Source organism: Dipodomys ordii, unplaced genomic scaffold, assembly GCF_000151885.1.
Source record: "Dipodomys ordii isolate 6190 unplaced genomic scaffold, Dord_2.0 Scaffold63, whole genome shotgun sequence".
In the NCBI taxonomy this organism is placed as follows: domain Eukaryota; kingdom Metazoa; phylum Chordata; class Mammalia; order Rodentia; family Heteromyidae; genus Dipodomys; species Dipodomys ordii.
The window spans coordinates 3172503-3195936 of record NW_012267279.1 but is presented as its reverse complement, the minus strand read 5'-3'; positions in this window follow the sequence as shown (position 1 = coordinate 3195936).

Below are 23434 nucleotides of genomic sequence, written 5' to 3'. Positions count from 1 at the left end.
AGAGCGTTTGCCTTGCATGCCTGAGGCCCTGGGTTCGATTCCTCAGCACCACATAAGCAAAAAGAAAAAAGCTGGAAGTGGCACTGTGGCTCAAGGGCATTAGCCTTGAGCTGAAGAGCTGAGGGACAGTGCTCAGGCCCAGAGTTCAGGCCCTACGACCAGACCAAAAAAAAAGACACTATGTCAGAAATGAACTTTACAACTTCTGGGGGGAGAAAGTAGGAGAAAAATGAGGGAAGGGGTAACAACGTTGGACAAGAAATGTACTCATTACATTACTTATGTAACTATAACCCCTCTGTATATTACCTCTACAATAAAAGAAAAGAAAAAAATTTAAATGCCATGAAATTCAGATTTCAATGTCCATAAATATTTGTGTGTGTATGTGTGTGTGCGCACGTGTGAGTACTGGGCCTGATAGCTGTCCTTCGCCTTTTCACTCATGGCTGTCATTCTGCCAATTAACTCATACTTCCACTTCCAGGTTTTTGGCGATTAATTGGAGATAAGAATTTCATTGACTTTCCTGCCAAGGCTGGCTTGAAAAGGAGATCCTCAAATCTCAGCCTCCTAAGTAGCTAACGTCACAGGTTAAGCCACTGGTGCTCACTTGTGATTTTTTAAAATTAGAACTCAGACACATTTATCAATGGATTGTCAGACTACTTTTGCTCTACAATGGCAGAGTACTGGTGATAGTGACCAAATGCCTTACTATGCCTAAAATATTTACTTACTAGTCCTTTACACAAATCATCCTAATCTAGATGTATGTTCCATGAACACTGGAAAGGAATATTCGTTTTGCTCTGGGTGGTATGTTCTCTACATGTAACTAGATCCAGCTAGCTGATGTGTTATTTAGATGCCAACTTTATCACTTACTGGGAGTGTTGAAGTCTCCACCTGCAAGTGGATTTTCTATTTCTCTTTTCATTTCTGCCAGATTTGCCTTAAGTATTTTGAATCTCTGTTGTTAGATACACAGACATTTAACATTGATATGCTTTCTTGGTTTTTCTTTTTCAAAAAATATTTTTTATTATTTTAAAATATGTAGCTGTTCAAAAGTTACCATTTAGCAAGTCCGTTTGTAAGTAATGCATCTTGATCAATGTTAAACCTGTCATTATTCTCCTGCACTCTCCCAACCCAAATCTTAACCTCAGTTTTCCTACTTTCATCGAATATGCATTGAATATTATGACTGTTTTCTCTGTTCCTTCCTGTCTTCATTTGTCTATCTTCCTCCTCTTGATCTCTCTCCCAACACCTTTCAAGTGGCAGTTTTCTGGTATTCATTTTCTTGGATTGTGAGTTCATTTTTCTCAGAAATTACACTGCTTGAATTCCCTCCTGAAAATACAATATTTACTCTAAATATCTTCTATTTATATTTACATGATATATCTTTTCCCACTCTTTATTCTTCTTATTAGTTTGAACTCAGAGCCCTGCAGTCTTGCTTGGCTTTTTTGCTCAGGCTGGCATTCTACCACATGGGCCATAACTCCAATTCTGGCTTTTCCTGGTTATTTGGAGATAAAAATTCCACAGACTTTCCTGCCTGGGCCAGCTTCAACCATGATCCTCAGACCTCAGCCTTCTGAATAGCTAAGAGCCACTAATGCCAGGCCAATCCTTTTCTTTTAACATGCTTGTACCTATTTACTTACTTGCTTACTTGTTTACTTAATTAATCTGTCAGTCAGTCTATTTATCATGCTAGTATTGGGGCTTGAACTTAGGGCCGGGGCACTGTCTCTTAGCTTTTTCACTTAAGACTGGCACTCTGTCACTTGAGCCACAGATCTACTTCTAGTTTTTGTTTGTTAACCAAAGATTACAATCTCATGGATTTTCCTACTCAGACTGGCTTCTAACCTGACTAGCTAGGACTGCAGACATGAAACACTAGAGCCCAGCTACCACTATATTTTAATGTTTTCATTATTATGAAATCTGACAATTGCTATCTCTTAATGATTGTATTTAGGACATTTATATTTAATAAATATTAATGTTTTTACTTAAAACTATTATTTGACTTTGTTTTTTTTGTTTCTCCATTCAGTTTTCATCTGTTTTCCATTCTCTGCTTTTTAAAAAAAAATATTATTTAGTGGTTGTACAAAGAAGTTACAATTTCATATGTCAGGTCATTCCTTGCTTTTTTGATTATTTGAATATTTTTAAATCCCATGTTATCTATTACATTAATTCTATATATCTTCACAATTTTTAGTGGCTGTTATAGAAATTTTAATTAACACATAACTCAATCTTCTTAGAATCATTAACAATCCAGTAGGAATATAATAATATCACCATCACACATATCCTTTCATTTTCCCCAGTATTGTGACTGTTTCATGTTAACTAAACCTATGTACACTTACAACTCCATAGACTACATTTACCTGAAAATCTGCTAGTCACGTTATTTGTGTAAAAGAGCTGGCTGAAACCACTGGCAATGCATGGTTCCTAACATATGTTGGTTTGGTCCTTAGCTTTATTCAATAATCCTTCTTCCGTTCCTTTGCCAGTTCCCTTATATTCGTCCTTACTTTCCTCAAATCTCATACTTCTTCCTTTAGTCTCAGCAAATGACTTTGCTTCCTAATTCATTAATAATAAAAAATATCAGCCAAGAACCTATCAAAGTGTGATATCAAAGTCCTGATATCTTTACCTATCAGTTCCCAGAGCAGGAATAAAGAGAATGCACAAAGAAGTCTCAAGAGACACTCAATTATCACTGGAATTAATTGATAATAAAAGACCAGTTAATGACACTGTTTCACCCAAACCCCTAAAATCAAGAGGATTGAGAAAACACTTTAAAATACTCCTTTCCAACACCAAACTATCTCCGTCAAGCATTTTTCCAACTGTATCTCCTTAATAGATTGTACAGTGCTACTGAAGGTCACATCATCAACTCTAATGCAGATTATTAACAGGCACTGAAATTGACAGCATGACCTGAGGAAAATCTGAAATTAAATCAGGCATTGAATAGTGTTGTTTACCAGGAACAAGAAATTTAGTTTAAAAAAACTAAATTTGAGCCGGGCACTGGTAGCTCACGCCTGTAATCCTAGCTACTCAGAAGGCTGAGATCTGAGGCTCATGGTTCAAAGCCAGCCCGGGCAGGAAAGTCAGTGAGACTCTTATCTCCAATAAAGCACTAGAAAACTGGAAGTGGCACTGTGGCTCAAGTGATAGAGCACTCACCTTGAGCTGAAGAACTCAGGGACAGCGCCCAAGCTGAGAGTTCAAGCCCCATGACCGACAAAAACAAAAACTAAAACTAAATTTGAAACTTTAAAAAAAAATTTGGAGCCGGGCACTGGTGGCTCACGCCTGTAATCCTAGCTACTCAGGAGGCTGAGATCTGAGGATCGCGGTTCAAAGCCAGCCCGGGCAGGAAAGACTGTGAGACTCCTATCTCCAATATACCACCAGAAAACCGGAAGTGGTGCTGTAGCTCAAGTGGTAGCCCGCTCGCCTTGAGCTGAAGAGCTGAGGGACAGCGCCCAGGCCCAGAGTTCAAGCCCTACAACCGACCAAAAAAAAAAATTTTGGTTTAGAAAAAAAGCATAAAATACGATTAGAAAACAAAAAATAGAAAAGTAAAAATAAAAATCAGAAAAGTAACCTTAAACCATTTTGAATAATATATCTGACTTCAATAATAAGAACAACCACTAATGCCTGGGATATAACAAACAAGGAAATAATAAGTTATAGGAGACAACTTTAGAAAAGTAGGGAGAACTCAAGATCAAGTATAAGCCATTATCTCAATCTTTAATGAGTGTGTGAATATGTAAGGTAATCTAATTATAAATGGTAGGAAAGCAATGAATTTTTAAATGAAGTGTTAAGCTATATCCCATGCATTTAGTAAACCTTTTATTATAATGAGTCACACATTTTTTACTAAAAAAAAAATCAATCAATATCCTCCTACCCTGAAGAAAATATTAAGCATTTAAAGGGATCACTGTTTAGATTTTTCCTTTCTACTTTCATAATGTCATTATGGAGTAGGAATCACTTCTGGCCTCTGGACCTCGTCTCTGCCCACCAGGACTTCTGATACTTCATACTGCTATACTGCATAAGAGAAAGGTTCTATAGCTTGGCTATAGTAAACAAGCTGCTGTGAATGTGGTTATACTGGTAGCTTTAGTGTGACCTGGTTTGTGGTCTACTGAATAAATGGCCAAGAGTGGAATTTCTGGGTCATAGGGAAGCTCTAATGTTATGTCTTTTGAGGAACCTCCATCCTGCTTTCCAGAATTGTGGAGCAAGTTTACATTCCCAGGAACAATGTAGTAGCATTCCCTTTTGGCCACGTCCTGGTCAGGATCTGTTATTGTTAAATCTACAAGTAAACACACTGGATTGTAAAAGACAAAAAAATTACACTCATACATAATAAATTATATGGGACTCTAAACATTCACACAGTGAGTCTAAAGGAGGATATTCTTAGGAGAGGGTCACAAAGGCTCAACAGCCATGTTCATTTGACTGTATAAAATGATATTTATAGAAATGAACTCCAAGAAATGGAAACAAGAGGGTTTTTTGTTATTTGTCGCTGCATTTGATTTCTGCAACTTTTGTCTTCCATGTAAGCTTATCTGTTTTGAAAAGGATAATAGGGAGCACAGAAATGGTGAGACAAAAGGTGAACAAATGCAGCCCTAGACACTATGTTAGAAATGGACTATACAACCTGTGGGGGAGGGAAGTTTGGAGAGGAAAACTGGGAGTAAATGAGGGAAGAGGTGACACTCCAAAAAAAAAAAGCACTCCTTTCCTGACTTATGTAACTGTAACCTCTCTGTACATTACCTTATAATAACAATAAAAAAGGAAAGAGAAAAAAATGCCCCTGTAGGTATACCATCTCTTACCAGAACATAAGCATAGCAGACAATGCACAAGATTTCAGTCATTCTTCTTTTTCTTGATCCAGCATCCTCTGCACTCCCTTTAAAGAAGGGCTTTCCAAATGGTACATGGTCTCCCTGATAAGTGGATGTTAAATCCAAAATGTTAGGTGATATGACCAAATTAACAGGACTTAAGAAACAAAGAACTGGGCTGGGAAGGTGGCTCAGTGGTAGAGTGCTTGCCTTGCATGCCTGAGGCCCTGGGTTTGATTCCTCAGCACCACATAAGCAAAAAGAAAAAAGCCAGAAGTGGCACTGTGGCTCAAGTGGTAGAGCGCTAGCCTTGAGCTGAAGAGCTGAGGGATAGCGCCCAGAGTTCAGGCCCCACGACCGGACCCAAAACAAAAAAAAAACAAAGAACTTCCACTCATCTGGTCGAACCACCACTACTAAATAACCCCATGCTGCTGATCACATGTATGGTATATATGTGTACACTGGAGGGGAACCAGGAAGATGACACAGAACTAGAGGGAATCAGGGAAAAACATACAACAGCGGGACCCATCAGCTGCACTGGACATTGATCAAAATGAACTAAGCAACTTAATGGCAGCGATGGGAGGGAGGGAACAAATGGGAAAGAGGGAACAGCTAATGCTATGCAAAACAAAAGAAATGTACATACCACCCAATGTGGAAGAAATAACTGTATCACAAAGCTCATAGAACTCATAAATGTTATAGACCGTAATAGACAATTTGCTCCAGGAAAGTAAGAATGTATTTGTGACTTTAACTGAGCATCACTATCCCACAATACTGTGAAATTTGGGAAATTATGTAATCACTTAATCACAATTTTAAAACAAAGACCAAAAAAAAAAGAAGGGCTTACCGACCTTACCTAAGAGTTCTTACTCCGTAAACCCCTTTCTTTGGTAACTTCTACTACTCCTAGTGTGTAAAAGACATACATGCCAGGAATCATCCAAAGGCATGCTCCCCTTGTCCCCAGGAAAGACTGAGCATTACTATCTACCATTATGTACTGCCAAAAGCCTGACAGAATGCTGAGGCTTTTGATGTTTTATTAACTTAAAACATATAACCAAAGTTATAATAGTGCAAAAGCTCTAATTTTTTTATTAGAAACCACTGTATCTATTAGGGTAGTTTTAAAACCACATACACACCTAATTATTTGTAATGTAATCCACACCCTACTTCCTAGGGGTGTGAGATATATCACAGTTTGAGAATGAATTTTTGGATCATCTATAACTCCAACTACCATATATCTAAATCTTGGCATTACAGCTAATTATCTTGCCAAAAATAATGATGCAAAAACTGGCAGAGATGCTAATTTGTCTGTCAAGAAAATCTTTTTAAGATAATATAATATTTTAAAATTTCCTAGTCAGCACTTAAAACTTTCAAATATTTCTAAGCAGAATAGGTTCTTTAATCTAAGTGTGGTAGCAAGTCCCAGCTACTTGGACCAAGGCATAGGGAATCTCTTAAGTCCAGGGGTTTTAGGACAAGTAGGACAACATAGTGAGACTGAATGTCCACACTTACAGAGAGAGAGAGAGGGAGAGAGAAAGAAAGAGAGGGAGGGAGGGAGGGAGAGAGAGAGAGAGAGAGCACATTCCTTAATATGACTACAACAGCAAATGCCAACTTTATTTATTATGCTTTCACACTGATAAGAAAATTATCAAGATTCAATTTAATAAATTTAGTAAGATTTGCCCGGTGCTGGTGGCTCACTCATGAAATCCAAGCTAAGGAGGTTGAGGTCTTATCTCCAAATAACCACACACACACACACACACACACACACACACACACAAACAAGAGGTAAAGCTGTGGCTCAAGTGGTAGAGCACTAGCCTTAAGCAAAGGAAGCTCAGGGACAGTGCCCAGTCTCTGAGTTCAAGCCCCATGACTAGCATACACACACACAAGAAAAAGATTAAAATTCATGCATAGGGTACATTCTTGTATTTAGAGAATGCATACTTCTAAAAATTTAAAAACAATCTATACTAACAATGCATTCGTTTTGATAGTATGATAGTTATAACAAATTATTCCCTCCCTCACCCCTCCTAACTATACTCATAAGACAATATGTTGGAAATGAACTTCACAACTTGTGGGGGTAGGAGGGAAAGGAAAGTGGGAGAAAAATAAGGGATGGGTAACAATATTTGACAAGAAATGTGCTCACTACCTTAAGCATGTAACTGTAACCCCTCTGTACATCACCTTGACAATAAAATAAAATTAAAAATAAAATATTCACAGATTACAAGCATCTATTAACAATTTCAGCAAATTACCCATTTTGACTTTGACTTTGGTGGTGTTTTCAGATTGCCTGAAGCAATCCCATAGCACAGAGAGAATTTAGACTTCAAAAATAAGTTATAGCCTTTTGGATAGAAATCACAGCTCAGTTGCTGTAAGCAAAGTGATCCAGCTCTCTTCAGCCACAAGACAGTAAAACAATGCATCACTTATTGCTCATCCCCTAGTCTACAGGTAAGTATAGAACTCTCAACTACAAAATACTTTCTTCTTACAATAGTAATAGCAAAACAGGTCCATTTTGAAAAAATTAAATATTATGCATCATCCTACCACCCTAAAACTAGTCTTTTCCTTTTAAATATAAAATTGTTTTCTCTAAAGGGTCATTTTTAAAAAGTAGTTCTCCTCAATCGATGTGAAAGATAGAGTCTCTCTATATAACCCATTCAAGCCTCAAACTCAGGATCCTCCTGCCTCAACCTCCTAGGTACTGGAACTACAAACGTGAACTTCCATGCCAGACTGAAAATAGTTATCAGAAGGTTTGGGGTGGAGGAGTGAACAAGCTGTATAGCCAAAAGAGAAGAAATCAAATTCAACATAAAACAGAAAATTGGTTCATCAGGTCTTAGATGAGAAGATAAAATTATAGTAAAATTCTAGCGTATAAGTGACTTAGCAGAAATTTAGTCATATTTTGAAACAAATCATGAGCTGCAATGTTGAGATAAGTATGGAACTACCAGTAAGTATGGAATATTGTTTTAAGAATATTCAACTTTTATGAAAAGTATTTCATGGTATTTACAAATACATTTTTTTATAATGACAGCCATTTTGCTTCCTGATTGAGAAGGGGGCTCTGAACAAGGAAGAATAATGTTAGCATGTGTTCATAGCTGTAGGAGCTGCATTGTGGTAGATGCAAGTTCATTGAGGTACTGTTCCACTGTAAGTCTTAAAATTTACAAAATGAAAAAAAAAATCACCAAGAAAATCTTGTGCCTTACAAACAGAAGCAGAAAATTCATGACTCACCTCTAACATCTGTAAATTCAATAATTGCTATAGAGAAATCACTATATCTAAAATGGATGAACTGTATTGCCACTAAAAGCACCTATGAACTATCTACTATCCACTAATCAATGATAATATGCTAAGAGATTCTTCTATGTGTTGTAGGCATCAGAAAACCTCTGAAGAAGTGAAGAATTCACATATTCAACAAGTATTTATTAAGCACTTTCTGTGTGCCAAGCACTGTTCTAACCAGTGAGATTGAACAGGTAAATAAAAATCTTCACTGGGTTTACGTTCCATTGGGCAGATACTATAATAAATATTATATAAATTATATAATACGTTGAAAGGTGATTAAATGCTATAGAAAAGTACAGTAAAATAAGAGGACATTAAGGTAGGGGATGTGGCAAGGTAAATAAGGTTATCTTTTCTCACTGAGAAAAAGGAGAAAGCCAGTGAGAACTGTTGAAGAGGAAAAAGTTAGGAAGAGGTTAAGAAGACAATAGTAGAGAGAAGTAGGAAAGGGACTAAGTAGTAATTTGTAGTCCACCATAAAAACTTTGACTTTATAACTAGTAAAATAGAATGCAAATTTGCCAGCCTCAAAAGCCAAATATCCAGTGCTCACAGTCATATATGGAATCTATGGTTAATGTGATGATAACAATAATGAAACTTGAGCCTGAACATAAAAGAGGGACTATAGGGAGGAGCAGATCAGTAGTAGATAGGAGAATAATAAGAGAGGATACCAAGGAATGAAAAAGTTCAAAGTATATTACACAAGCATGTATAAAGAAAGTATAGTGAAACCCAACTACTATTTGAAAGGGAACTGTTGGCGAGGAGTGGAAAGGAAGAGAAGGGATTTTTTTTTCTGCCAACAACAGCAAAAAGGATATTATTACATCAGTCAAGGATCAAACAAAAGGATCAATACAGACTAACAGCCATGGGTAGCTAATGAGAAGCATTCAAGAGGTATACATGTCTACCCCAATGTGTATCAAATGATTCTGAGAATCTTGTAAAGCCCTCTAGCAAGAGGTTCCCCAAACCAGGTGGAATATAACAGAATGGGTGAACTTGTTCAAAGTACACTGTACTCATCGATGATATTTTCATAATGTAACTCTCTTGTACTAGGAACTCCCAAAAATATATAAAATTGTTTCTATTAACACTAGATTTTTTTAGATTATACATGTTAGGTTTTTAAAAAGCGGTAGCCGAGTAAGAACAGCACCAGCACGCACGTGGTATTCAGGTAAGGGGTAGGTTTATTCAGTAGACTTGCTGGGACCAGGCAAGGTTGGCATTCCACGTGGCTGGGAAAGGCCTAGGCAAGAGAGAGAGCTGGGAAATAGAGGAAAGAGAGAAGAAAGAGCTAGAGCAGAGAGAAAGCAGAGGGAGCTAGAAAAGAACAGCAAGAGAGAGAGCTAGGTAGCAGAGAGAGCTAGAATAGAACAGAGAGCTAGAATAGAACACAGAGAGAGAGCCTGGGCCTGCGCTAGGCCTTATCTAGGGTATGGGCGGAGAAAGGTGTGGCCACATCAAATTCAGGTGTGACCTCAGCGAATGCAGATGTGACCTCTTCCAGGTGTCCCAGTTGCAGGTACTGGCTGGAGACTTTGCTGCGAGGAGGGTGGAGTCTGCTGGCCATCCAGGAGCGGACCTTACATTCCAGCCTTTTAATAATCATGAAATAGGACGCAGATTCTCTCTGGCTACTTCCTGCTGACAAGGGGCGTCGACAATAGGGGTAAAAGGCTGGAATTTGGTCTCCTCCCAGAGAAGGCAGTGGGCAGCAGCTGTCCCTTGGTGGCGTTGAATCCTTAGATGAAGTCAGGAGAAGTCTCATGAGCATTGAGGGGCTGGGAAAAAAAATACTAGAGAGCAAATAAATGGCAAGAGGAAGGACTTGGGGCTGAAAATGTTGGTAGAAATGTCCCCTAGCTACTTCTGACATCTGGCAACTAGGTAGAGAAGTCAGGTGACAAAGGCAAGAATATAAATTCCTGTTCAGTTAATAGGTAGACAGGTATAGACATTGGATGGGCAGGCTTCTTACTTCTACTGACCTCCCGGCTCTGGTTAACTTTGAAAGGGCAGGCACAAAGTAGCTGATGTGACATCATCTCCTCTTACTCCTGTCCATGTTCCCTTGTTCCCCAGACTGGCTGAGTCTAGGTGCTCATTGCTGGGATGGTCACGGCACCATTTATGTTAGGTTTTTAAAAAGAGGTAGCCGAGTAAGAACAGCACCAGCACTCACGTGGTATTCAGGTAAGGGGTAGGTTTATTCAGTAGACCTGCTGGGACCAGGCAAGGTTGGCACTCCACGTGGCTGGGAAAGAGAGAGGAAAGAGAGAGAAAAGAGCTAGAAAAGAGCAGAGAGAACAAGAAAAAACAGAGAGAGAGCGAGCTAGGTAGCAGAGAGAGCTAGAATAGAACAGAGAGAGCACGCCTGGGCCTGCGCTAGGCCTTATCTAGGGTTTGGGCAGGGGAAAGGTGTGGCCACATCAAATTCAGATGTGACCTCAGTGGATGCAGATATAACCTCTTCCAGGTGTCCCAGTTGCCTAGGTAACGCAGGTACTGGGTGGAGACTTTGCTGTGAGGAGGGTAGAGTCTGCTAGCCATCCAGGAGCAGACCTTACAATACAAAAACCACATGGGGGCTGGGAAGTTGGGTCAGTAGTAGAGTGCTTGCCTTGCATGCATGAGGCCCTAGGTTCGATTACTTAGCACCACATAAGCAGAAAAAAAGCTAGAAGTAGCACTGTGGCTCAAGTGGTAGGACACTAACTTTGAGCTGAAGAGCTGAGGGACAGCGCCCAGGCCCAGAGTTCAGCCCCACAACCAACAAAACAACAAAACAAAAACCAGATGGATCAGATTGACCATGATTAAAATCTAAGATCACCTACTTAGTAGTTTCATGACCTTAGATTGTTTAAAAAAATAGAAAAATGAAGATAAGGAGAAGTTAAAGAATTAAAGTATTGATTCAGGCTGGCCTCTGGTAGCACAGGCTTGTAATCCTAGCTACTTAGGAAGCTGAAATCTGAAGACCTTCTGGGCAGGAAAACCATGTGACTTTTATCTCCAATTAACCACCTGAAAACTGGAAGTGGCACTGTGGCTCAAAGTGATAAGAATTCTAGCCTTGAGCAAAAAAGCTCAGGCACAGCGCCCAGGCCTTGAGTTCAAACCCCACAACCACCAAAACACACACACACACACACACACACACACACACACGCATACACACACACACACATACACAAACACTGGAAGTGACTCCACATGCTAGAGGGTAGGCCCTGAATTCAAGCCCCAAGACTGGCATGTGCACACACCCCATAGCATCAATTCATACAGATTAATTAAATGTAAAGAATCTATTTCAGTGCCTACACCACATAGACACTTAGTACATTACCTGGCAGCCTTCAGATTACTTCTCGTGTGGCCCTTCATCCTTGAGAGTTCTATCCTAGCAGCTAAAAGAACACCCAAGAACAAAAAAATGAAAAACAAAAACATGTGACAACAGCTTAAGTGAAAAATATTTACGGTTTATAGTTTAAGATTTGTATCACTTTAATAAGATATCTATGTTAGCATTACATTAAATTAGATACAGACCTTTGATACTTTCATTTTGAAACAGCTTTGAGGATAAATTTACCAAGGTGGCTTTTTAGACATAATATGAACGTGGCTAATATAAATATATATCTTTCACTAACATTCACTAAAACTAAATAAAACCAATTAAGATCTCAAACCTAGTTATCACTTTATTGGAATTTCCTTCAGGAATAAAGGAAGTTTTTCTTTTAAACTTTTTTGTTCTTATTTGGCAGTGAATACTCATGTATCAGTATCAAAATAAATATTCTGAAACTATTAACAATATTTTAATCATGAGTCTTTGTACTTGGGTTTTTAGGTCAAGCCTTACTCTGTAGCTTAAACTGGTCTCAGACTCTTGATCCTCCTGCCAACATCTCCACAGTTCTGGAATCACAGGTAAACACCACCAAAACCCTGGGAAGTTTTAGAGGAATCTATATGGTAACTAGCCTGCCTACTTTCCTTCCTTCTTTCCTTCCTTCTTTTCTTCTTTCTTTCCTCTCTCTTCTTTACTTCTTTCTTTCCTTCCTTCCTTCTCTTCCTTCCTTCCTTTGCTTCCTTCCTTCCTTCTTTCCTTCTTTTCTTCCTTCCTTCCTTCCTTCCTTCTTCTTTCTTTCTTTGAATTTAGGGCCTGGAACTGTACTTTAGCTTGAACTACAGCTCCTGAGTAGCTAGGATTACAAGTGTGATCTACCAGAGTCTGGCTAGCATTTATTTCTTATTTCAAGGTACTTTATGTCCTAATTAGTCTGGGAGCAGACAATATTACAGCTGAGTATTTTTATATTTGCCTTTGTTATTAAATGAGACAAGTAATTTTTTTCTTCTCTCCTTTCTCTTGAAATTTTTTTCTCTCAATTTTATGTATCACAACTAAGTATCAATAGTTTCCCATTCACTTTAGTAGCTGCAAACAGTCGAACGAGATTCTCATAGTTCTCCTTAAATAGAAGCTCTCCTTACCAGAAGCATTTTGTTGCTGAGGAAGAAGCAAAGACTGCCATTTCAGGCAACATTCCCAATACGCTGTCAGAACCCTGTTGTAATTGTCAACTGTTCATTTTAACTGACTGGTTGGTCCCTCTTGAGCAAGAGTATGTAACAAAATCATTGCCTTGATGTGAGAGAGAGGGATCAGGGTCTTCTAACCTGCTGACATTGCCAGGTCTTTATTTCCTGTGTTCCCAATCAAAGAATCAGGGTTTTGGAAGATTCCTCAATAATTTTCTCTGCTTTGCCTTAAGATGCCTCTAGTCTTTTACACAATGATAGAAGCAACACACTACATTTTCTTTACTGGTTAGACAACCTCAACTCAAAACAGATGGTCCTGCTTGACAATTGCATTTAGGATCTCAAATGTTAAGCTCCCTTTTGTAGGTTCTGCAGTAACCATAACATGGTCCTGTCATTAACACTCAGTAATGTCACCTTACTCTATGCTTGTGCTACTATAACAGAAAAGCTAGACTGGATAATTTATAAATAATTTTATTTCTAAGCCAAGCATACATGTACCAAGGTGTTACAAGTCTATATCCTAGCAATCAGGAGGCTAAGGTAGGAGGATCATGAGCTAATGGCTAGCCTGGGTTACATAGCGAGTTCCATGCCAGCTTGTGCTACATAACAAAGTTATATGCTAAAAAGAAAAAGAAGGAAAGACATGGGGGATAGGAGGAGGGAAAGAAGGAGGGAGATAGCAAAGGTTGGAGGAGGGAATGTGTTTTTATAGTCATCAAAACTAGGATAGTCAAAGGTCAAAGGGCCCATATCTGGGGAAAGACTTCACAGTATCATTTCATGGAAGAAGGTAGGACAATAACAGGATACAAACAAGAAATAGCAAAAAGAAGGGGAAAATTTGCTTTTAAAACTGCAAATACTAAGTGGGTGCTGGTTGTTCATTCACACCTGTGATCCTAACTACTAAGGAGGCTGAGATCTAGCATTACAGTTTGAAGCCAGCCTGGGTAGGAATGTCTGTAAGATTCTTGTCTCCAATTAACCACCAAAAAGCTGAAAATGGAGCTGTGGCTCAAATAGTAGAACACCAGCCTTGAGTACAAAAGCTCAGGGACAGTGGCCAGGCTTTGGGTTCAAGCCCTAAGCCCAGCGCACGCGCGCACACGCACGCACACACACACACACGACCCTGAAAATACACCTCTGGTAATAGCACACTCCCACAATAACAACATTAAACCTCTCATGAAGGTAGCTCTCATGACTTAATCCTCTCCTGTGGCCTCTCCTATGGTGGTTGCATGGGGATTAAGTTTCTCTGTGTATTCATGAACTTTGAGGGACAGATTCAAACCATAGCACCTACTTTGCTACCCTAGGAACAAACAACTATGACTGTGAAGCCCAGCAGGAGAAGCCAACAGCCTGAAAACTTCACATACCACTGCTTCCTGTATTTGATCTTGATAAACTTCAAAAGTTTTAATTTTTTGCAGGATGGGGTGGAGGAGGTTGGTTGTGGGTTTTGAACTCTGGGCCTGGGCGCTGTCCCTCAGCTTTTCAGCGCAAGTCTAGTTCTCTACCACTTGAGCCACAGCGCCACTTCCGGCTTTTTCTATCTATGTGATGCTGAGTAATCGAACCCAGGGCCTCATGCATGAAAGGCAAGCACTCTACCACTGAGCCACCTTCCCAGCTCCTAATTTTTTTTTTACCATATTATTAGTTCTATAAATGATTTGCCATTGATGATCAGAATTTCACAGTAGCAAAGGAGTTTTCTGTACTTAGAGAGTTTTGCTACATTTTTATTTCATTAGGAGATATAATTTCTAATTTTGACACTGGTTTTTTAAAAGTAAAACCATTTTTAGAAATAACTGTTATTCTGATTGTTGTTAATCTGATTGACAACCCTTCTAAATAACTCATTAAAGGGAATGAGCCTGCTTGGCTCAGGCAGATTCACCTGGCAGAGGCCTCCTACTGTTGCCATTACTGCCTGTTTCCTTTTCATTTTCTTCTAGCAAACTTATACATGATTCTGGTGTCAAAGTTCTCCATAAAGTCAGCCAACCTTTATCTTCAGAGGTTAGTAGTGATAATGACTTTTCCCTATACAAATCTAAATAAAGCCCTCTTAATAGGGTGTAGCAAAACATGTTTTTTCATCATGTTCAACCAAACTATAGCAGAAACCACTTGCTGTTAACTGGGATCATCTGAAGCATTTGTTATTTATTCTTTCTTATCCTTTGGTACTATTATATGCTGTTGAACATTTCAATTACCTGAGCATAGTCAATCAAAATGCTGTAATAGATATATCCTTGCTTTAAAAAAATAAAGTTGGGGCTGGGAAGCTTGCCTTGCATGCATGCAGCCCTGGGTTTGATTACTCAGCACCACATCAGCAGAAAAAAAACAGAAGCAGCACTGTGGCTCAAGTGGTAGAGCACTAGCCTTGAGATGAAGAGCCGAGGGACAGCACCCAGGCCCAGAGTTCAGGCCCCACCACTGACAAAAAAAAAAAAAAAGTTGAGGCATTGTCAATGCAAAGGTAGGTTGTATACTTTTTCTTTTTCTTTTGGGGAATTAGGGCTTAAACTTAGGCCTTGTGCTTGCCAGGCACTCTACCACTTGAGCCATGTTCTCAGCCAAGTAATACACTTTTTGATTCAATTATACTATTTCACAGCATTAAGGATGAAGGCTGAGGTGTTCCAAGACTAGAATTCTTCATTTCTTCTATCATTTGCATATCTTGGCTTTTGGTATGATCACCAATATTTCCTGCTGTTTGAAAGTAAGTAATTCTACATACTATATATAATAATAATGTACATAATTACAAAACTATAATATTTATTAGCCAAAAAGGCAGAATCATGTGTTCTCTTTAAGGAAAGCTTCTTCATCACCTTATCCAATAAATTTCTGGACCTTACTTGAACAAAAAATACAGATTTTTCAAAGCGAGCGCTCTACCACTTGAGCTACAGCGCCACTTCCGGTTTTCTGGTGGTTTATTGGAGATAGGAGTCTCACGGTCTCTCCTGCCCAGCTGGCTTTGAACCGCGATCCTCAGATCTCAGCCTCCTGAGTAGCTAGGATTACAGGCGTGAGCCACCAGCGCCCGGCAACAGATTTCCACATACTTATTTACTGGTGTTATTTTCTGCATTTCATTCTCTTTCACTTTTCCATATGCTTTTCAATTCTGCTTGAGATTTCTCCAAAGAAGCAAAGTTATTCCTCGGTTCAGTCTGGTATTTCTTAGACTTATTTACTCATTTAATGTTGTCTCTTCTAATTCACATATAATCCTGTATGAAACTTTAAAAAATTAACAAAAACAAAATTTTAAGCATCCACATAAGATCACCGAGGTGAGCTACTCTTCCTGCCACTTTTAACGGGTATCAAATGTAGTCATGCAGGGTTTTTTTCATAAGTTTTCCCAGGCTCACTAAAAGCTCAGGATTGAATTAATCCATAACATTCTGACGGAACTGAAGCACTTACATGCAGGAAGACACTTGCTACATGACAAGTTCTCCAGGTGACCAAGAGCTACCGAAATCCTACTGAGAATGGGCGCACTACTGACATTGCCATCTTTATCTTCAAAGGTAACCCACAGAGTCTAATATACCTAAAGGGGTGATACTTTAAACCATTGAATTCAGCAATTTCCAAAGGACTCCACAATGGCATGGCCTGGGGATTATTACATCTTTCTTTAGTAGGTTAAATTACCCTTGACATATTAAAATGATATAAAAATGTATGCAGTTTAGAGAAACAAAATTTCACTTTGACCATTGGATATTTTCCCCATCATAGATATTCTGTTAACATGTCAAAAACTGAGAAAAAACTGATTACATTTTGAAAATCAACATCATTTTAACATTATTCTCAACCAGATGGCATACCCTAAGAAAAGAATTTTTTAAAACTTCTGGAATTTTTAACAAATTTAAATTGTTTATGAAAGTTGATGGTAAAATTTATAGATAGTTATTAGAAATTAGGGTGGGGTGCTACTGCTCTTTAGTGGGCAGGAAACAAATAGAGAATAGAACAATTACATGGAATACTTTCTATACCCAGTGCATAGTGATATAAGGAAAAATATACTCTAACTCTATATTACTTACCAACATAATATAATCTTGCATAGTATTGTATGTGATGAATTTTTCAGAAATTCTGAGTCTGGGGCTGGGAAGGTGGCTCAGTAGTAGAGCGCTTGCTTTGCATACACGAGGCCCTGGGTTTGATTCCTCAGCACCACATAAGCAAAAAAGAAAAAACCGGAAGTGGCGCCGTGGCTCAAGTGGTAGAGCACTAGCCTTGAGCTGAAGAGCTGAGGGACAGCACCCAGGCCCAGAGTTCAGGCCCCATGACCAGACCAAAAAAAAAAACAAAACCAGAAATTCTGAGTCTGGAATTTTGTCAAGAGTAGCTCACTATTTTGCAAAATCATATTACTGAAAGAAATATTATATATAATGTTTTTCAATACTAAATACCTCAGTTTGTACATGTACTTGGCTATTGCCCAGTGATTTTGTGTACTAATACATCTGTCATAGGAATTTCCAGCACAGTCATGTTATACATATTTACATCTTGAAATATCTAATATTTTGTATATTAAGTAGGTTTATTTTATGGCTTAATATAATTTAGGTATTATATTGTCTTTTTATATTTGTTGTATAAGTGCAATGTGTTCCCTATAATTTTTTCACAATAATAAAGTAGATTTATTTTAAGAGTAGCATTTATTTATTTTTATTTATTTTTTATTTATTTATTTTTGCCAGTTCTAGAGCTTGAACTCAGGGCTGAGCTTCTTTTGCTCAAGGCTAGCACTCTACCACTTGAGCCACAGCTCCACTTCAAGCTTTTTCTGATATGTGGTACTGAGGAATCAAATCCAGGGCTTCATGCATTCTAGGCAAGCACTGTACCACTGAGCCACCTTCCCAGCCCACAAAGCATTTATTTTAAACACAAAAATTCCATTCAATAAGATTGAAAACCATTATCCTACAACTTTGATTTCCTAAAAATAAGGATTTGAATTAGTACAACTTATTGACTAAAAAAATGGTTAAAGGAAATAATTTTAAAATGGCATGGGGGGGAGGGGTGAAGGGGGAAATTGGGAAGGGATGGGAAGGGGAAACAAAGGAGGAGGCAACAATGCTTGATAAGAAATGTACTCATTACTTTGCCCATGTAATTGTAACCCCTCTGTATGGTATTTTCACAATAAAAAAAATTAGTAAAAAAATGGCATGGTTAAGGTTAAGGTACTTATTAAAATATGTATTTTTTTTCTGTTGGTCATGGGGTTTAAACTTATGGCCCGGGCACTGTCTCTGAGCTTTTGTGCTCACAGCTAGCACTCTATAACTTTAAGCCACAGCTCCACTTCCAGTTTTTAGGTGGTTAATTGGAAATAAAAGTCTCACAGACTTTCCTGCCCAGGCTGGCTTCAGACTGTGATCCTCAGATGTCAACCTCCTGAGTAGCTAGAATTATAGGTATGAGCCACCAGTATCTGGCAGAAATAAATATTTAACATGGTTCCAACAATTATGTTGTAACCATTTGTGAAGAAAACATCTATGTAACAAGGCATGGAAAAACATCTACATAATGAGGCAATAGTCAGGATTCTTGAAAGATCAGGAAAGTCTGGGGATAAGATGGACCCCTTCAGTTGTGCATTCTAGAAATTAATTGGATCAAATTAGCAATATATGTTCACCATGACAAAAGGTGACCAGCAAAACGGCTTAAGGGGGAGGGGAAAAGTGAGGTCAGATAGAGAGAGGGAAGAGTATAAGAGATATGGTGAGCCAGACGTCGGTGGCTCACGCCTGTAATCCTAGCTACTGAGGAGACTGAGATCTGAGGATCACGGTTCAAAGCCAGCCCGGGCAGAAAAGTCCGTGAGACTCTTATCTCCAATTAACCACCAGAAAACTGGAAGCAGTGCTGTGGTTCAAGAGGTAGAGCGTTCGCCTTGAGCTGAAGAGTGCAGGGACAGCGCCCAAGCCCAGAGTTCAAGTCCTATGACTGACAAAAGAGAGAGAGAGAGAGAGAGAGAGAGAGAGAGAGAGATGGTGAAACCAAATGAGGAAAAGCCTTCAAAGTTAAATTCAACTTCAATAAGAGTTGAAAGTAATAAATGAAATAAAGTTCCTTTAGACTCCTAGAGAAAGTAATAAAGATGAATTACTTATTATGATAAGTCTGTAAGATACAGGGCAGCCAGATTTATGGAGAGAAAGATATAAATGACCTCAGACAGTAGGGAAGCAAGAAGAGAGTGACATACAAAGTTTAGTTAAATTATAAATTTGATGAAATGAAGATGATCAGGTAGCTTCAAAAGTCAACATAATGGTAACAGCTGAATCTCTCATCCCAGATTGAATGAGCTCATGGAGAAAATCAATATAGATGGGCAAGCGGTAGAAGACAGGGCCTTGGACAACGCCCACAGGCTAGAAGAGCAGAGTAAGAGCCAGCAATGAAGCCAAAGCAAATGAATGCTACTTTACATTCAGAGCATAAAATTATGGAAAGCTTTTTTTTTCTTTTTTCTTATTAGGAGCATGGTAGAGCTAAAAATATAAACCAATTATTTCTTAAAAGTTAAAGTTATGGACTACAGAGTCAAGATAGGTCACTAACATGCTATGACAATTCTTGAAGTTTTTTAGTTGATATCAGAGATCAGTCATGTACTAAAGTTATATTCACATACTTCCATGAAGGAAATTATTCTAGCAGAAGGAAATTCTAGTTACAGAAAATGGATATGGTGCTGAGTGCCAGCGGCTCAAGCCTATAATCCTAGCTACAAAGGAGGCTGAGATCTGAGGGCTGCAGTTTGAAGCCAGCCCAGGCAGGAAAGTCCATGGAGACTCTTATCTCCAATGAAGCACCAAAAAAGCTGGAAGTGGAGCTATGGTGCAGGTGGCAAAGTGCTAACCTTGAGCAAAAAATCTCAGGGACAATGCCCAAGCCCAGAGTTCAAGCCCAAGACTGGTACAAAAAAAGGAAAATGGGTATGGTCATGTGCAGATGAGTCACTGGATTCAGAGATGCTATCACAAATGTCCAGAAACAGCAGCAAGCAGAAATGAACTATAAACCTATCATCAATCATCACAGAAAGTTGCGTCATCATAAGAATTACTCTGACTCAATCTAACAACAACAACAAAACTGCCTAAAGGGAATCCTGCTTAGTGCACAGATTTAGTTGTAAGCAATAGTAGAGGTTAGCACTGCAGATATCTCTATACCCTCCAAAACTAATCCTTCACATTCTATGCTCATGTGTAAATGGGCTATTACATTAAATTTCTCAACCCATGAATCTATCTCTAGAGTTTGCATTTAATTTTTTGCAGACATTAATCAACATGCCATCACAACTAAACATTCTCAATTTGAAACTACACTTCCTACCTACGAATGTGAAGCAGTCTATGAATATGATAACCCATATCACTGTTTGCGTTGGTAGGACAGTTTATATTTGCTTTGTAGGCAGGACTGCTGATAGCATCCTCTTTTACTCTGAAGATGTGGATGATAAATTACACGGGCCCCATATCAAGTTAGGCACAAGGGGAAACATTTCACTTCATGTTAATTCTTAAATTACAACAATACCTGTTGTATTCAATGAACATCATTTAACAGCTGCTAAAAACTTGTAAGATCCTGTTCATTCTTTCAGGTCTAGCCCTGACACAGCTAGGGATTGCCTCCTAGTGGTGGGGTGATTCTTGGCTGTCCCTGATCCCACCTCTGTTTAAACATTGTGTCTAGCCGGGGGTAGTTCTCCCACATCTACCTATAGCTTTGTTCACCTCTTTCAATCCCAGATAATAAACTCTGTTTCCATATTCAACCCAAGTTAATTAGAAATATATTCCAAGTATGGATAAGTACACTCCATAATATAGAATATTTTGCTGTAAACAAAGAAAAAAATTTGTAAAAGGCCAGGTCCCAGTGGTTCTCACCTGTAATCCCAGTACTTGGGAAGCTGAGGAGGATCATGGTTCAAAACATCCCAAGCAAAAAAATCCACAGGCTCTCCTCTCAGTTCATAGCTGGGTCCAGAGGCACACACCTGTCATCCTAAGCTAAATGGAAGGCTGAGAATGGGAGGATCATGGTGCCTAGCCAGCCCAAACAGAAAAGTCTGTGGGATTCCATCGCCACTGAAGGGAAACTAGACAAGGCTTATGTAACTGTAACCCCTTCGTACATCACCTTTATAACAATTTTAAATTTTAATTTAAAAAACATTTTAAAAAGGAAATGCACCCAGGAAGCAAGAGCCTATCCTAAAAATAACCAGTAGAAGAAAGAGCTGGAGGTGTGGCTCAGCAATAACCTGCCAGCATAACAAGAGCAAGTCAAGTTCAAATCAACCTGCTGTGTGTGTGTGTGTGTGTGTGTGTGTGTGTGTTTATGTGTGTGTATGAGCCAGCTATGTGTATATTAAAAAAGACATAATTTCTCCTACAATTAGGAATAAGACAAACTACTTCTATTTAATATTATACTGGAAGCTACAGCCAGAATAATTACAAAAACAAAATAAGGGCTGGGAATGTGGCTCAGTGGTAGACTGCTTGCCTTGCATGCATGAGGTCCTGGGTTTGATTCACAGCAACACATAAGCAGAAAAAGCTGGAAGTGGTTCTGTGGCTCAAGCAGTAGAGCACTAGCCTTAAGATGAAGAACTGAGGGACAGCACCCAGGCCTAGAGTTCAGGCCCCATGACTGACAATAAATAAATTAATTAATTAATTAAGGAATTAGTACTGGAAAGGAAAAAATGAAATTATCTCTATTCATAGATGGTATGATCTTCTATGTAGGCAACCCAAAATGTCTGAGTAAATCTGCATAAAATCTGTTAGAATGAGTTAACAAAGTCAGCAATTGTATTTAGCAATACAAACTCAATATTCAACTAATAGTTGTAACTATACATTGGCAATGAAGAATCTGAAAAATTAAGCAGTTTCATTTAATAGTACCAAAAATACTTCTATTAGAATGACAATTGTAAAAATAAAAATAGTAAGTGTTGATGAAGAAAAATGGAGACTTGATGAAGAAACCGGAATCCTTGAACACTTGCTGGTAATGCTAAATGTTGTAACCATATGGTAAACACCTGGGAACAGAGGTATGTGCCTGTCATCCCAGCAATACAGGAAACTAAGAACAGGAGGGTCAAGGTTTCTGGCGAGCGCAGGTGAAAAAAAAGTTCATGAGATCCCATTTCAACAGAAAAAGTTGGATGCAGTGATATATGCCTGCCATCTCAGCTTTGGTGGAAAGTATAAATAAGAGATTCATGATCTGGAGTGGCCTAGACCAAAAGTGAGACTCTTACCTCAAAAATAAACAGTACCAAAATGGACTGGAAGCATGGATGAAGTAATAGATCACCTGCCTAGAAAATGTGAGGTTCTGAGTTCAGAACCCTAGGATCACCAGAAAAAAAAAGTTAGGGGTTTTACTTAAGCCATGATGACTTGTGCCCGTAGATGAAAGTAAAAGATGCTAGGTCTGTGCTTATAGAGGGAAAGACCACCCAGTAGGAAATTAGACATCTGCAAGCCACAGGAAAAAAAGTGTCAGGAGACACCACTCTGCTGGCACCTTGATCTTGGATGTTTAGCCTCTAGAGCTGTAAAAAAATAAATTACTATTGTTTATGCCACCCAGTCATGGTATTTTATTATGACAGTGCTAGCAAACTAGTAAACTATACACATATTCAGAGCAGGATTGATCGCAGCAGCCCAACATGGAAACAATTCATGTGTCCATTGACAGATGAGAAGATAAACAAAGTATCTAGATACACAATGGAATATTATTCAGCTTTCAAAAAGTCTAGCTGGGTACTGTGGCTCAAGCCTGTAGTCCTAGGAACTTGGATAGTAGAGATGGAGGATCATGGTTGAAAGCCAACCCTCACACACACACACACAAAAAAAACATTCATAAGACTTTATCTCAACCAATAGCTTGGTACGTGGTGCTTACCTATGATCCCAGAAACACTGAGAAGCACAAATAGGAGGACTGCAGTCGAGGCTTGCCTGAACATAAAGCAAGATCCTATCTCAAAAATGACCAATGTGAAAAGCACAAGTAGAGTGACTCAAGTAGTACAGTGCCTGTTAAGCAAGTATGAGTTCAAGCCCAGGACTGTCAAAAATAAAAATAAGTAAAAGGAGGAAATTCTGACATATACTAAAACACAGATAAACCTTGAAGATATTATGCTAAATGAAATTAGCTAGCCACTCCCCCCCAAAGAAAACCACCACAAATATTATTTGACTCCCCTTACAAAGTACCTAAGAGAAGTCAAATACTTAAGACACAGAAAGCAGAAGAGCACTTTATGTGGAATGAAGGCAGTGGGATATGGAACAATGTGCTTTGATGTAAAGCTTGCTGATTTTTTGAGTTCCAAGTATATTTTA